This window comes from Mytilus galloprovincialis, chromosome 2 (genome assembly GCF_965363235.1).
Source record: "Mytilus galloprovincialis chromosome 2, xbMytGall1.hap1.1, whole genome shotgun sequence".
Classification (NCBI taxonomy): domain Eukaryota; kingdom Metazoa; phylum Mollusca; class Bivalvia; order Mytilida; family Mytilidae; genus Mytilus; species Mytilus galloprovincialis.
The window spans coordinates 111,497,293-111,511,330 of NC_134839.1; positions in this window are offsets into that span (position 1 = coordinate 111,497,293).

The following is a 14,038-nucleotide window of genomic DNA, read 5'->3' on the forward strand; positions in this document are numbered from 1 at the left end:
AACAATAATGCAAAATGAGCGTGGATTTCGCCACACTTGTCAGCTCAACCATAGTTCATAACGCCTTCTAATGCAAACATATACGTCAGTACAACAAAAGCGTGGATCTCGCCACACTTTACTGAAGAGGCTAAATATATGTCATCATTTATGGGTGTAGCTAAACGGGAGTAAGCGTGGATCTCGCCACACTTTACTGAAACTTACTACAACTCAGCCCAATAAAGTCCTATGAAGCAGTAAGCGTGGGTACGTGGTAGAAATCTATCATCATTAAAAAGAATATTAAAAGTGTTTTGTATATACATATGTACCGGCATAAAAATATGAGCTAGTTCGATCCGGCCCATATGTTAAGTCGATCCGGCCCCAATAAAAAAAAAATATTTCTAAGGAATAAAAATAAATATATATCAATTGTAATTCATAAATGTTTATTATTTTTATTATAATGTTAAAGGTTTACGGTAAAAAAAAGTAAAAAAGGCCTTTGAAAAATATTTTCTTTACATGAGTATAAAACAACTAGGTTGATTATGTCTTTATTACAAGTTTTCAAGATTATTGGGTATAATTATATTTAAGAAATAATTCATGGGGGCTTGAATATATCGTTATTTTACCACGGGTTGGCCCTTTATGACAAATATTTTACCCTGAGCGATAGCGAGGGGTAAAATATCGGCATAAAGGGACAACCCGTGGTAAAATTTAGATATATTCAAGCCCCCATGAATTATTTCGATTCTGATAAGACAAATATAGCAATTGTTTTGGTTCAAAGCGCACTAGATGGCAGCAAATATTTGCCGTTCCCATAAATTAACCCACTTTAAGATTGGCGGTAAAGAACGGAGCAAACAGATTTAGTCATAGTGACATGCTCAAACTATTTACAATAATATATTTAGATAGATTTGGATGAATTTTAATGATAATTTACTTATATATCTTCTATGTATATAAAAAAGGGCTTATACCACATTTTAGTATTGTTTGTTTACGTTTCATTCTGGTGATGATTTTCGGTATCAGAAGCGTGTATTTTCCCGAAAAATGCTTAAACTATTACGTTATCATTCTATGACGTCGTGTACTCCATCCATAAACAATCATATGACGTGGGAGTACAATCAGAACAGCCCAACCAATATATTCATATTTCACCACGGGTGTGTACTCAAAGCGTTTGAAGGACGTCATGTTAGAATAAAACGTATATAAAAGAATTCAGACATCAACATTAATCAGCAGTAATTTGTCAAAATAAGAAAAATATATTGACCATATCCGATGTTACAAAAAAAAAGTGTTATAGAATAGAATAGAATATTTTTATATGTTATAGAAGCCTATGATGTAACCTAAAAAAATACAAATAATTATTATGATATACACCAACCAGAAGATCAAACTATAAAGACCTTGTTGAAAAACAGATTACGTAAATTTAATTAATCAGCATTGGATTGAATTAAGTGATTACGAGTGGCATTACCTTAGTTCATAATCATCAGACAACTGTTGAATAAACAAACCAATTATAGACTAATGATTTGATTAAATAAGTCATAATGATGCGTTAAATTTTATAGGTCCATTGGACTGTAAATATTTATTTAGCTATTCTGTTTGTGAACTGAATAAAATAAAAATCGCCATGAAATTCAAAGTAAAAATTATCATGGAAAATAACTTCATAATTTAAAAATGTAGAAACTGCGATACAAACCGACACAATAACACTAATTTTCGTATCGATTTAAAAATGAATTTTTCCCAATGATAGACTATACTGTATATAGGAAAAACCGACCTCTAAGCGATAAAAAATCTTAGCCATGGAGGTGTACTCATTGCAGTAACAACAAACTTACTATCTGAAGAAATAAAAGATCTACAAACAGACTCAGAATCTATTTGGGTACAAATAAACATGACAAATGCCAGGAAGTTAATTGTTGGAAGTTATTATCGACCCCCATCTGATAATGGCACATCCATTGAACAGCTTAAAATCTCACTAGATCGCATAAACCAAAATACAAAATCTACAATCATTCTTGGTGGCGACTTTAATCTTGGGCACATAAACTGGGATATTCCATGCACCATCCCGAGTAAACCAGACACCAAGCTACATGAATAATAATAATAATAATAATAATAATAATAATAATAATAATAATAATAATAATAATAATAAATTCTTTATTTAAAGAGGGTAACTCAATTAGAAATAGTCTAATTTTCATTGAGGCCCTCAAACAAAATACATGCATACAGTTAACATTCATACATTCATACATTAAATTACAATATATATTACTAGTATATACACAATTCAATCATTGAAATATACTTTAGGGTAATAAATGACAATATTTGATATAGTTTTGTTAGAGGAAAACAAATTATTTGACTTGCATATAATTTTCAAGAAAATGATTATAACTATGTTTCTTGAATAATTCCACATTAGGACATTTTTTTATTTCGAGTGGTAAATTATTCCATACTTTGGTTGCAGAATAATGAAAAGATTTTTTATAAAAATTTGTATTTGGTCTTGGAACAAAAAGATCATTATTAGAGACAGATCGTAAGTTGTGGCGTTGCACATCATCAATATTTAGTATTGCTAAGTAATCAGGTGTTAGCCCATTTACAATTTTATACATTAGAATTGATTGTTGGTATTTTATTCTTTTAGTAAAAGATAGCCATTTTAAAGAAGAAAACATGAAATTAGATGGAATAGAAATATCGCATTCCAGTATAATTCTTGCTACTCTTTTTTGAAGTTTTATGATTCTATCTGAATCTTTTTGTAATAAATTTCCCCAAACTGAACTACAATAGTCTATATATGGTAGAATATATGCATTATAAAATAGTTGCCTTGTGTGTATTGGCAAATATACTTTAATTTTATATAAAAGTGATACTTTAGATGAGATAATTTTACATATACGATCAACATGATCTTCCCAGCTTAAATTTTCACACAAGAAATCAAAGGTCATTATCATAGTTCATCTACTGATGATCTATGAAATACATTCACAGAAAAGCTACTTCGATCAGTCAAGAAAAACATCCCCCAGAAGACAATAGTTCATGAACAACTTCTAAACATTATAAATGAACATTCACTTGAGCAGATCGTAAAAAAGCCCACTAGGGGAGACAGAACACTTGATCTCATTCTCACCAACATACCAAGCATAGTCAACAAAGTGGAGACTATGCCTCCTATCGGAAACGCAGACCATGACATCGTCTATGCAGAATGTGCACTATCTCTAAAACGCAGCAAGAAAATGCCAAGAAAAACCTACCAGTACAGGAAAGCTAACTGGGAAAACATCAAACAAGATGTGAACAAACTCACACAAGAAATCAAAGGTCATTATCATAGTTCATCTACTGATGATCTATGAAATACATTCACAGAAAAGCTACTTCGATCAGTCAAGAAAAACATCCCCCAGAAGACAATCACAAACAAGAAAAAACTACCCTGGGTTGATAAAACATTAAAAATCATGATAAACAAAGTTAAAAGACTACATAAAAAGAGCAAAAACAGTCCAGATCAAATGAAAAAATACAAATACTTGAAAAGAACATTACAAAAAGAAATGCGTAATGCCTACTGGAATTACATCGAAAAAATTATATTTGACCTACCAGTAGACGAACCAGATGACAACATCAGAAAAAAAACAACCTAAGAACTTGTTTACTTACATAAAAAGTATGAAAAATGACAATACAGGCATTGCTACTCTTAGAAAAGATGGTAAACTTACTGACAATACATCTGACAAAATTAACATCCTAAATAGTCAGTTTCAAAAAGCATTTTCAGAAGAAACAACAAGTGAACCTATTCCGGTTAAAGGGAAATCAAACTATCCAAAAATGAACAAGATCACCATCTCCAAGAACGGTGTAATAAAATTACTGGACAAGATCAATCCCAATAAAGCAACTGGTCCAGATCAAATTTGCTGAACAGTACTTAAAGAACTTAGTAGTGACATTTCAACTGTAATCACCTACATCTTCCAAAAATCACTCGACACAGGAAAAATCCCAAAAGATTGGAAAAATGCAAATGTCTGTCCTGTTTTTAAAAAAAGGTGATAAACACAACGCAATAAACTATAGCCCATATCTCTCACATGCATACTTTGTAAGATCATGGAACACATCATAGCCAGTAGTATGATGGACCACCTAGAAAATAACAAAATTTTGTACGACCTTCAACACGGATTTCGAGCATCTAGATCATGTGAAACCCAACTAGTATCATTCATCCAAGAACTAGCAAAAAATAACAACAATAACATCCAAACTGACATAGTTGTGATGGACTTTGCCAAAGCCTTTGACAAAGTTCCTAACAAAAGACTTCTCTATAAACTGAAACTTTATGGCATTGATCACAACACTCTAAAATGGATAGAAGATTTTCTCACATCCCGTACACAAACGGTCATTATTGATGGTGTTCAGTCGGACAAAATTAACGTAACATCTGGTGTTCCCCAAGGTACAGTTTTGGGTCCGATCCTGTTCCTTGTATATATTAATGACTTTAATGAATACATCAAACACAGTACCCTCAGATTATTTGCAGATGATGGTATAATTTATAAAACAATACGAAACAAAGAAGACACACAAAAACTGCAAGAAGACCTCACATCAGCAGCAAAATGGGAGAAGGACTGGCTCATGTCATTCCATCCAGACAAGTGTTCAGTCCTTCAGATAACAACCAAGAAAAACCCATTAAAATTTGACTATACTCTCCACCAACATGTACTACAAAAAGAAACATCCACAAAATATCTGGGAATAACTATACAAACTGATCTAAAATGGAACAAACATGTAAACAATATCACAGCTGCAGCCACACAGAAGCTGAACTTTATCAAAAGAAATTTAAAAGTCAATTCTAAAACACTCAAAGAAAAAGCATACATTGCACTAGTAAGACCAAAGCTAGAATACAGCAGCTACGTCTGGGACCCACATACCAAATCACAAACACACCAACTTGAGCTGGTAAAGCGCAGAGCAGCAAGGTACACATGCAACAGATACCATAACACCAGCTCAGTCACTGAAATGCTGCAAACACTTAATTGGGCAACACTTGAGAAAAGGAGAATTAGAACCCGCATCATTTTCTTTTACAAAATTATACATCATCTTGTAGCCATATACCCGACAGACCTACTTACACAATCCGATACAAGAACACGACAACATTCACATACTTATTCTTTCAGACCCATACAAACCACTAAAGACACATACAAGTACTCATTCTACCCCAGAACAATCCTACAATGGAACTTTCTCCCAGTAGCTGCAGTTCAATGTACTACTCTTGAAAGCTTCCGAGAACAGATTCCAATATCTGTTCTCAATAAACATCTAAAAATTTAAAAATCCTACAAACACATTGAAAAAAGTATTGCAACACCTTGATTTTTTAAAACTTGAAAAATCAGCCTCTTTTTTTGGATGCAATATAATAAAATATTTGTATAATATTATTGAAACATAGTTGATGATAACATTGGCATTTAAACGAACAAAAAATGTTTGAAAAAAAAAAATGATTTATATAACCACAATTTTAATAACAAAATGAGGTGTTTTTTGTACAAAAAAATGCATATTACAACTTTTACTGTATTTGAAATTTACAATGTCAGACATTTCAAAATTAATCTTGTAATGACTTTAACCGCGCGTAACGTAACGCTATACTGTGGTGTTCTATATGTAACGTCACATCCTAGTAACGTTGTTATGTGTTCTTGTATAGAATTTTAATGCACACTAAACCGAATGGAGACAAACACATGGTTGCACCAGGAAGAAGAGAGATGCCGAACCGAACCAAAAGAGCACCTGCTAGATTTAGAGACTTTGTGGTCTGATTTTAAATATGGACTGTAATTATCGAATATGATATCATAAGTGAAATATGGACTGTAATTATCAAAAATAGATATCATAAGTGAAATATGGACTGTTAAATTTAAACTTTTATTTTTGAACATTAATTTATTTAATACCACTTTATTTGAAATCAAGATCAGAACTTTTGAAGAAATGGAGAAATGTAATGACTTTAACCGCGCGTAACGTAACGCTATACTGTGGTGTTCTATATGTAACGTCACATCCTAGTAACGTTGTTATGTGTTCTTGTATAGATTTTAATACACGTTCCACATGTTATATTTGTTGTCTTGTAAATGCCTAAGTTATTTCAAATCTTCAGATGACTTTCACATCATGGTTGATCGTTATACGCCAAAGAATTAGTACTTTGTGCGCAGTCTCCATTCAAACGGATAACCGCATCACAACGTCTTCTGGTTCCTGCCATAAATCGACTTATTTGTTGCTAAGGTAGCAGCAACCATTTCTGATGAAGGGCATTGTTTATTAAGTCTCCCAAACAAAGTTTGGAGACTAATTGTTTTTGCTCAGTTCTTATTATTTTTATTATTTTTCTTTTTCTTTTTCTTTTTCCGCCACTTTAAAAAATGAACTTGTCCGCAGCGTTTCTCCAAAACCACTTGTCAGATTTACTTAGGATTTCATAAAATGTTAGACTAACAATGTCTAGGTGAGCCATCAATCGTTCGTTTGTGCATTGGGGTCTATTAAGGGGTATTTTTTTTGGGGGGGGGGGGCTAAAAGAAGGGAGGGGTTTACTATAGAACCCTATGGGATTTTATTTTAGAAAATTTTCAAATGAATATAACTTTAAAACTTTAAGTGATAAACACACACAGTCTTCAGAAATGATCAAGTGACAATAAAACAAATCACGTGAAATAAAGGGGGAATCTCTAGGGGGTCATCCCCACCCCCTTAAATTTGAGAATACGCTATTATCTTGTAAAGGGTCTAAATCCCCACCCCTAAACCATGTATATTCTTGAATGGGACGATAAAACAAATTTAATGAATTAAAGGAGAAGTCCCTGGGGGTCGCCCCCACCCCGTTCAATTTGAGAATGTGCTATTATCTTGTAAACGGTCCAGATCCCCACCCCTAAACCATATATATTCTTGTAGGGGACAATAAAACAAATCGAATGAAATTAAAGGGACGTCCCTGGGGGTCACCCCCACCCCATTCAATTTGAGAATGTGCTATTATCTTGTAAACGGTCCAGATCCCCACTTCTAAACCATATATATTCTTGTAGGGGACAATAAAACTAATAAAAAGAAATCAAAAGGAAGTCCCTAGGGGGTCACCCCACCCCGTCGTGTTTGAAAACTTGTAAACGGTCCATATCCCCACCCCTAAACCATGTATATTCTTGTATGGAACAATAAAACACAACAACTGAAATATAGGGAGAGTCCATGGGGGGTTACCCCTACCCCGCTCAATTTGAGAATGTTCTATTATCTTGTAAACGGTCCAGATCCCCACCCCTAAACCATATATATTCTTGTAGGGGACAATAAAATAAATGAAATGAAATAAAAGGGAAGTCCCTAGGGGGTCACCCCACCCCCTCTTGTTTGAAAACTTGTAAACGGTCAAGATCCCCACCCCCTCTTGTTTGAAAACTTGTAAACGGTCAAGATCCCCACCCCTAAACCATATATATTCTTGTATGGGACAATTAAACAAGTCAAATTAATATGGGAGCTTTGTTTGGGAGATTTCGTAACAGCATCCTGTTACAATTACTTCTTGTTTCATGATGTGTTTGAACTGGGGTGTCATTTCGCGCACTTTCCACCCAATAGTGTCCCATATATGCTCGATATGGTTCAAATCCGGGCTACGATCGGGCCAAGGAAGATGAACCGAATTCTATTCGAACTGTAACAAAAATTGGTCATAGTTTATTTATTTCGATGTGAAATTCCAGTTGTCTTTCCTTATTAATTGTGCTTCTATATGTATACAAGTTTCTCCATAGTTGGAGCACCATCTATTACTAAAAACACCCCTAAAATTGGTATAGTCTTGATTTTCACCCCTTCACGTATAATGGACCGTTCCATATGGTAGTATATAAGCCAGCTCAAGACAGAGAAACTTTGTCAGTTTTATGTGGACCGTTGAAGTGATAACATCAGGGATTATTTTCCAACTGGTAAGTAGAGTGAATTAAGTGATTCCAAAGGATATATAAATAGTGTTCGGATTTATATGTGAATATTGCAATAGTGATTGTGATACAATGTATAAAGTGAATCTGATATATATATATAAGTGGTTATTGTATTAGTGAGAATACAATGTGTATACTTGCTGGTGTTGCAAGTTGTACTATGTGGAAGTGTGAATACTTCATAGATTTGTATTAGTGAGAAAACAAGGTGTTTACTTGCTGGTGTTGCAAGTTGTAATATTGTGGAAGTGTATTAGTGAAAGTGCACTGTGTTAAACCTTACCAGTTGGATAATATTCATTGTGTGGGAATTCAAAGGGATAGTGCGTGAGTTCAGCTGTGTTATATATATATTCCTTGTGAATTGAAACATTGTGCAAGTGTAATTGTGTCATTGTGTTATTGTGGTTAGTTGCAGACTTACAACGTGATATTACATATTGGTGGACGTTGTAAATAGATATTGTATATATGTGGTAATGTGTTCAAACGTTTTGTGTGATATGTATTGATGCATGTTGCATAGTAATCCTTTGGTGACATTGTGTAATAAAGTGTCTGATGCATGTTGCATAGGGATATATTAGTGACATTGTGAATAATCAGGCTTAATACATGTTGCATAGTGATTGCATAGTGACATTGTGTATATATATTCTGTTATGAAACATTGTGTCTGTGCATTGTGAATGAGGTACTTCACCCGGCATTTTGATTAATGTGCATTGTGTGGCGTATATATTTGACATTGTGAATTCATTTAAGGGTGTGTTAATTGTTTTAGATAGGACAACTTCTTGTGGTGAAAAAAATGAGTTGAACACTTGAAATCCTTATTTATTCAGATACGGATCCATTGATCACCCGGTTACACGTTACAAATTTGGTGGCAGCGGTGGGATTTCATGTGTTGATTTTGTTACTGTAAATACTTATATGAATGTATGATTGGATCAGTTGTAATATTTCAAAGTTAATTGTGTGTTGTGTTTGTAGTCAAAGTATAGTGCATTTTTTTAAAGTAAGTAGTAACATTAAGTCAGACTCTCAGTTGAAATTGAAATGGTAGAAAATCTGTTTGATTTGGAAATTGGACTTTTATCAAGTGAATTTTCAGCCTCTTATTCTTTACAAAAGGAAAATGATTCAGGAATTAAAGATTTTGTGGAATTAATAAGAGATAATGTAGTGTTTGGAAGACAGTAGTCGTGAGTCTGAAAAGAAAAGAGGAAGCATTTCGGGGTAAAGGATCAATTTATATGTGTATATAGATAGTTTTCTAGTTTTGTAGTGTATATAGTGTACATAGTTAAATGTGAGTCCGTCGGATGGGGACGTTAAATCCGAGGCCCCATGTACAGGAACATGTCACGCCCTGTGCATGTAAAAGACCCCTCCTGCAGATTTCGTTAAGAGTAGGCTCATTGGGGCCGTTGCAGAGGCAAAATTTGTTAGGGACCTTCGTACTTTATTCTTTGTCAGTGACGCTCAAAATTACAGACGTTAATGAGGAAAAGGTTTATGTTGGAAACAGATATTTTGAAGTGGGAAGTTTTAAAAAGTTTTATTCGAACAAAAGGAGAAATATACTGTGAATAGTGTTTGTTCATAAGAAGAAAGTTCAATATGTTTGATATGGCTGACAGGAATTAGGACATAGGTAGACTTTGTTTCTACGGGTTGTGCCTTGTGATGTCATCAGTTAAGACCTGATGGACAAAAGGGTAGCCTGACGTTGTGGTCAGAAGATATGTCCAATGGAAATAGTGACTGCACTATGGTAAGAGTTTGGGTATGAAAAATGACCAATTTGATAGATGTTTTATCAGCATGTCAGATGTATTCAAGGAGTCATGCGAGGACGCATGATTTTTGAGGCGTGGGTAGTGTAACAAAAATTGGTCATAGTTTATTTATTTCGATGTGAAATTCCAGTTGTCTTTCCTTATTAATTGTGCTTCTATATGTATACAAGTTTCTCCATAGTTGGAGCACCATCTATTACTAAAAACACCCCTAAAATTGGTATAGTCTTGATTTTCACCCCTTCACGTATAATGGACCGTTCCATATGGTAGTATATAAGCCAGCTCAAGACAGAGAAACTTTGTCAGTTTTATGTGGACCGTTGAAGTGATAACATCAGGGATTATTTTCCAACTGGTAAGTAGAGTGAATTAAGTGATTCCAAAGGATATATAAATAGTGTTCGGATTTATATGTGAATATTGCAATAGTGATTGTGATACAATGTATAAAGTGAATCTGATATATATAAGTGGTTATTGTATTAGTGAGAATACAATGTGTATACTTGCTGGTGTTGCAAGTTGTACTATGTGGAAGTGTGAATACTTCATAGATTTGTATTAGTGAGAATACAAGGTGTTTACTTGCTGGTGTTGCAAGTTGTAATATTGTGGAAGTGTATTAGTGAAAGTGCACTGTGTTAAACCTTACCAGTTGGATAATATTCATTGTGTGGGAATTCAAAGGGATAGTGCGTGAGTTCAGCTGTGTTATATATATATTCCTTGTGAATTGAAACATTGTGCAAGTGTAATTGTGTCATTGTGTTATTGTGGTTAGTTGCAGACTAACAACGTGATATTACATATTGGTGGACGTTGTAAATACATAGGCGTAGCATGGCCAAAATTAATGGTACGGTTTTCGAAAGTAAACATAAGGGACACGAAGTGTTCCTTCAGCCTCGCAAAGCGAGGCTCCCTTACGGCAAGGGGTCTGGGGGCCGCTCAAGGCCCCCAGAAGCTCTGGGGTTAATAGCGTTAAAATCCTGCATTCTATGTGTTTCCTGGCACTAAAATTTGTTTTTGAAAAACAGTATTTTTTACTTGACAACTTGAAAAACAAAAAATATTAATGTCTGTGGTCCATTCACTTGCCGGTTTTGTAGTTTATTAAAAATCGTTTCACAAATTCTCTAGAAAATATTTCAATCGGTTTCAAAATTTATATTGTAAATATACACACTGCTGTTATTCATAGCTAAATGAAAAATATATTGTACCCTTACATCCAATCACAGCACTCCTAAGTTCATTTCTTTCACCTGCATTTGGTACACAAAAAGCCAACCTAATGCTGGGGAAAAGGTAATAGTAATACCGTTTTCCCATAGTGAATAGAAAAGTGGATGGAAATGGGAAATGTGTCAAAACAATACCGAAATCCTAACACACACTGGGGTAGGCTGCATCCGGCCAAGTAACAACGATGTAAACTAGTTCAAAGGAATTCGCTCTTCTACACTCCATTACACACAAAAGAACTAAAACTGAAAACAGAACAAGAAGAAACAAAGGCCAGAGGTTCCTGACTTGGGACAGGCGTAACATTGCGTTGGGATAAAAATGTTTTAATGTGAACTTTCAAGACTACCACTCAAGTCGACACTAGGGTGGTTGTCTTGACCTTGTAGGAAATGAATTTTTGAAAATCATACAGCGACTATCAAGATGGAGAAATGATATAAAGCATTGTGTTTCTTGATTATTTGTATCTTTTCTAAATGTATTGTGTACGATTTTGTCATATGTAACTCGTCAGCTAAAACTCCGATGAAAAGAAGTTCATTTCAAAATTTATATGGATCAAAAGATAAACATCGAATCGCGTGTGAAATTGAACACTAGTTGTGTATAAAAGAAACTTTATATAATGTGTACATACAACTGTTTATATATTCTTGATGGTGGAGGTGGTCCTGAAGGACGGAAGATGATTCAGCGGTAAGGCAAGAGAGCCCTACACAATTACACTATTTTTTTTTGGATGTCTTCACTTACCCTTTCGGAGCACCTGATGTCGCCCCAGTATTTTTGGGTCTGTGTGTCTTGTTTGTTTTTAGTTTTCACTGTTGAATGGTGTCCTTGTGCGTCTTATTTGTTCCCTAGCTTGTCTTGTCCATTGATCGCGATTATTATTTTTTGGTTAGTGATTCGTTTGTCGACTCTTCTTTTTACTACATTGCACCTTTTTAACATTTTGGTGGCTTTGTATTTTTCTGGTTGAAAAATTTATTGCATGAGAAATCAGTTTCAGATATCGAAGAACTAATCATATTTACCGGTAGCGGTTGGGGGAGCTCTCCATCTCTGATTTTACTTTGATGAAAAACGCCAAAATCAAAAACGTCAAAATAGAATGATAAGGAATGTTTCACCCCTTGTCGATTTTCATTTTAAGTTTACATTTTTTCCCCTATCCAAAACAAACCATGAAACCCCCCAAGAAATTGGAAGCCGCCCCCTCCCTTTTCCCTTTCCAAGGCCACCTTGGTCGGTAAAAAATTATAAAACCTGTAATCAGAACACGTTTCATGTTTAGAAACGAATGAAGAATAAATTTATTGAAACTTTCGGAATATGTTTTTACGGTATTCCTTGAATGCAAATTCCCTAACGATACTCTTTAAGTCTAAATTATCTGTTCTTGTTTTATGAACATGCAGCACCATGAGATCGTTCAATCTGTCCTGTTTCATCGACCGTAGATATGTCTTGATATGACGAAGTGTACTAAACGACCTTTCGCTTGTTGCATTTGTTGCTGGCAGGACTAAAACTAGTTTTAAGACTGTAACAACCTCTGACAATAACACTCGTTCTCTTAGTGTCAATCCTCTTATGAACGTAATGATATAATTCATAATTACATTTTCCCAGAACAAATTAATTAATTGCTAATCAATAAATCGATTACGGTAAGATCTGCAGTTACGTACGTTGCTCTGTACTTTTAACGTTGAGAGACGTTTTTTTCTTTAAGAAAACTGGCAGAAGTAAATGTAAAACGTTTTTGTATAAAGTTTGCATAATATTCTAACATATTTTTTTTATATATTTTTGATTTTTTTTGGTACGGTTTTCCGTACCTGCAGTTAAAAATGGTACGGTCGGAACCGTACCAACCGTACCGTGTGCTACGGCAGTGAAATAGATATTGTATATATGTGGTAATGTGTTCAAACGTTTTGTGTGATATGTATTGATGCATGTTGCATAGTAATCCTTTGGTGACATTGTGTAATAAAGTGTCTGATGCATGTTGCATAGGGATATATTAGTGACATTGTGAATAATCAGGCTTAATACATGTTGCATAGTGATTGCATAGTGACATTGTGTATATATATTCTGTTATGAAACATTGTGTCTGTGCATTGTGAATGAGGTACTTCACCCGGCATTTTGATTAATGTGCATTGTGTGGCGTATATATTTGACATTGTGAATTCATTTAAGGGTGTGTTAATTGTTTTAGATAGGACAACTTCTTGTGGTGAAAAAAAATGAGTTGAACACTTGAAATCCTGATTTATTCAGATACGGATCCATTGATCACCCGGTTACACGTTACAGAACAATGGATCTTCCTCCACGATGCTAATTTTCAACATTGGCGAGCTCTGCACTTCATTGGATACGGAAAACTGTGTGTCTGTTCGTAAGCAAAGGTCTCCGAAATGGTCTTATCGCGCGATAACCAGTAGCGATGAGTCGATCTCGAACAGTTCTTGTTAAAAGGCTCCTGTGAACCCAGCACTCTCTTTTTAGGATTGTATTGTATGCAATGGGTTTCCTTCTGACCAACCTTCATTATGCTTGATTTTCCCTAGCAAATGGTATAGGGGGTCTTCTTTATCTCGGAAGGTCTTTAAGGCGAAGTGTACGTAATTGCACGCCCCTAGCGGAATACGGGATTAAAAACGTTCGTCGTTAGTTACGCAAGTTATCTCCCTTACTCCAAGAAGAGAAACTACTTTCTGCGGTCTATTATGAATCCAACAAGCACTCCTGTGCTGTCTTTAACCCCATAGAAATTATCTA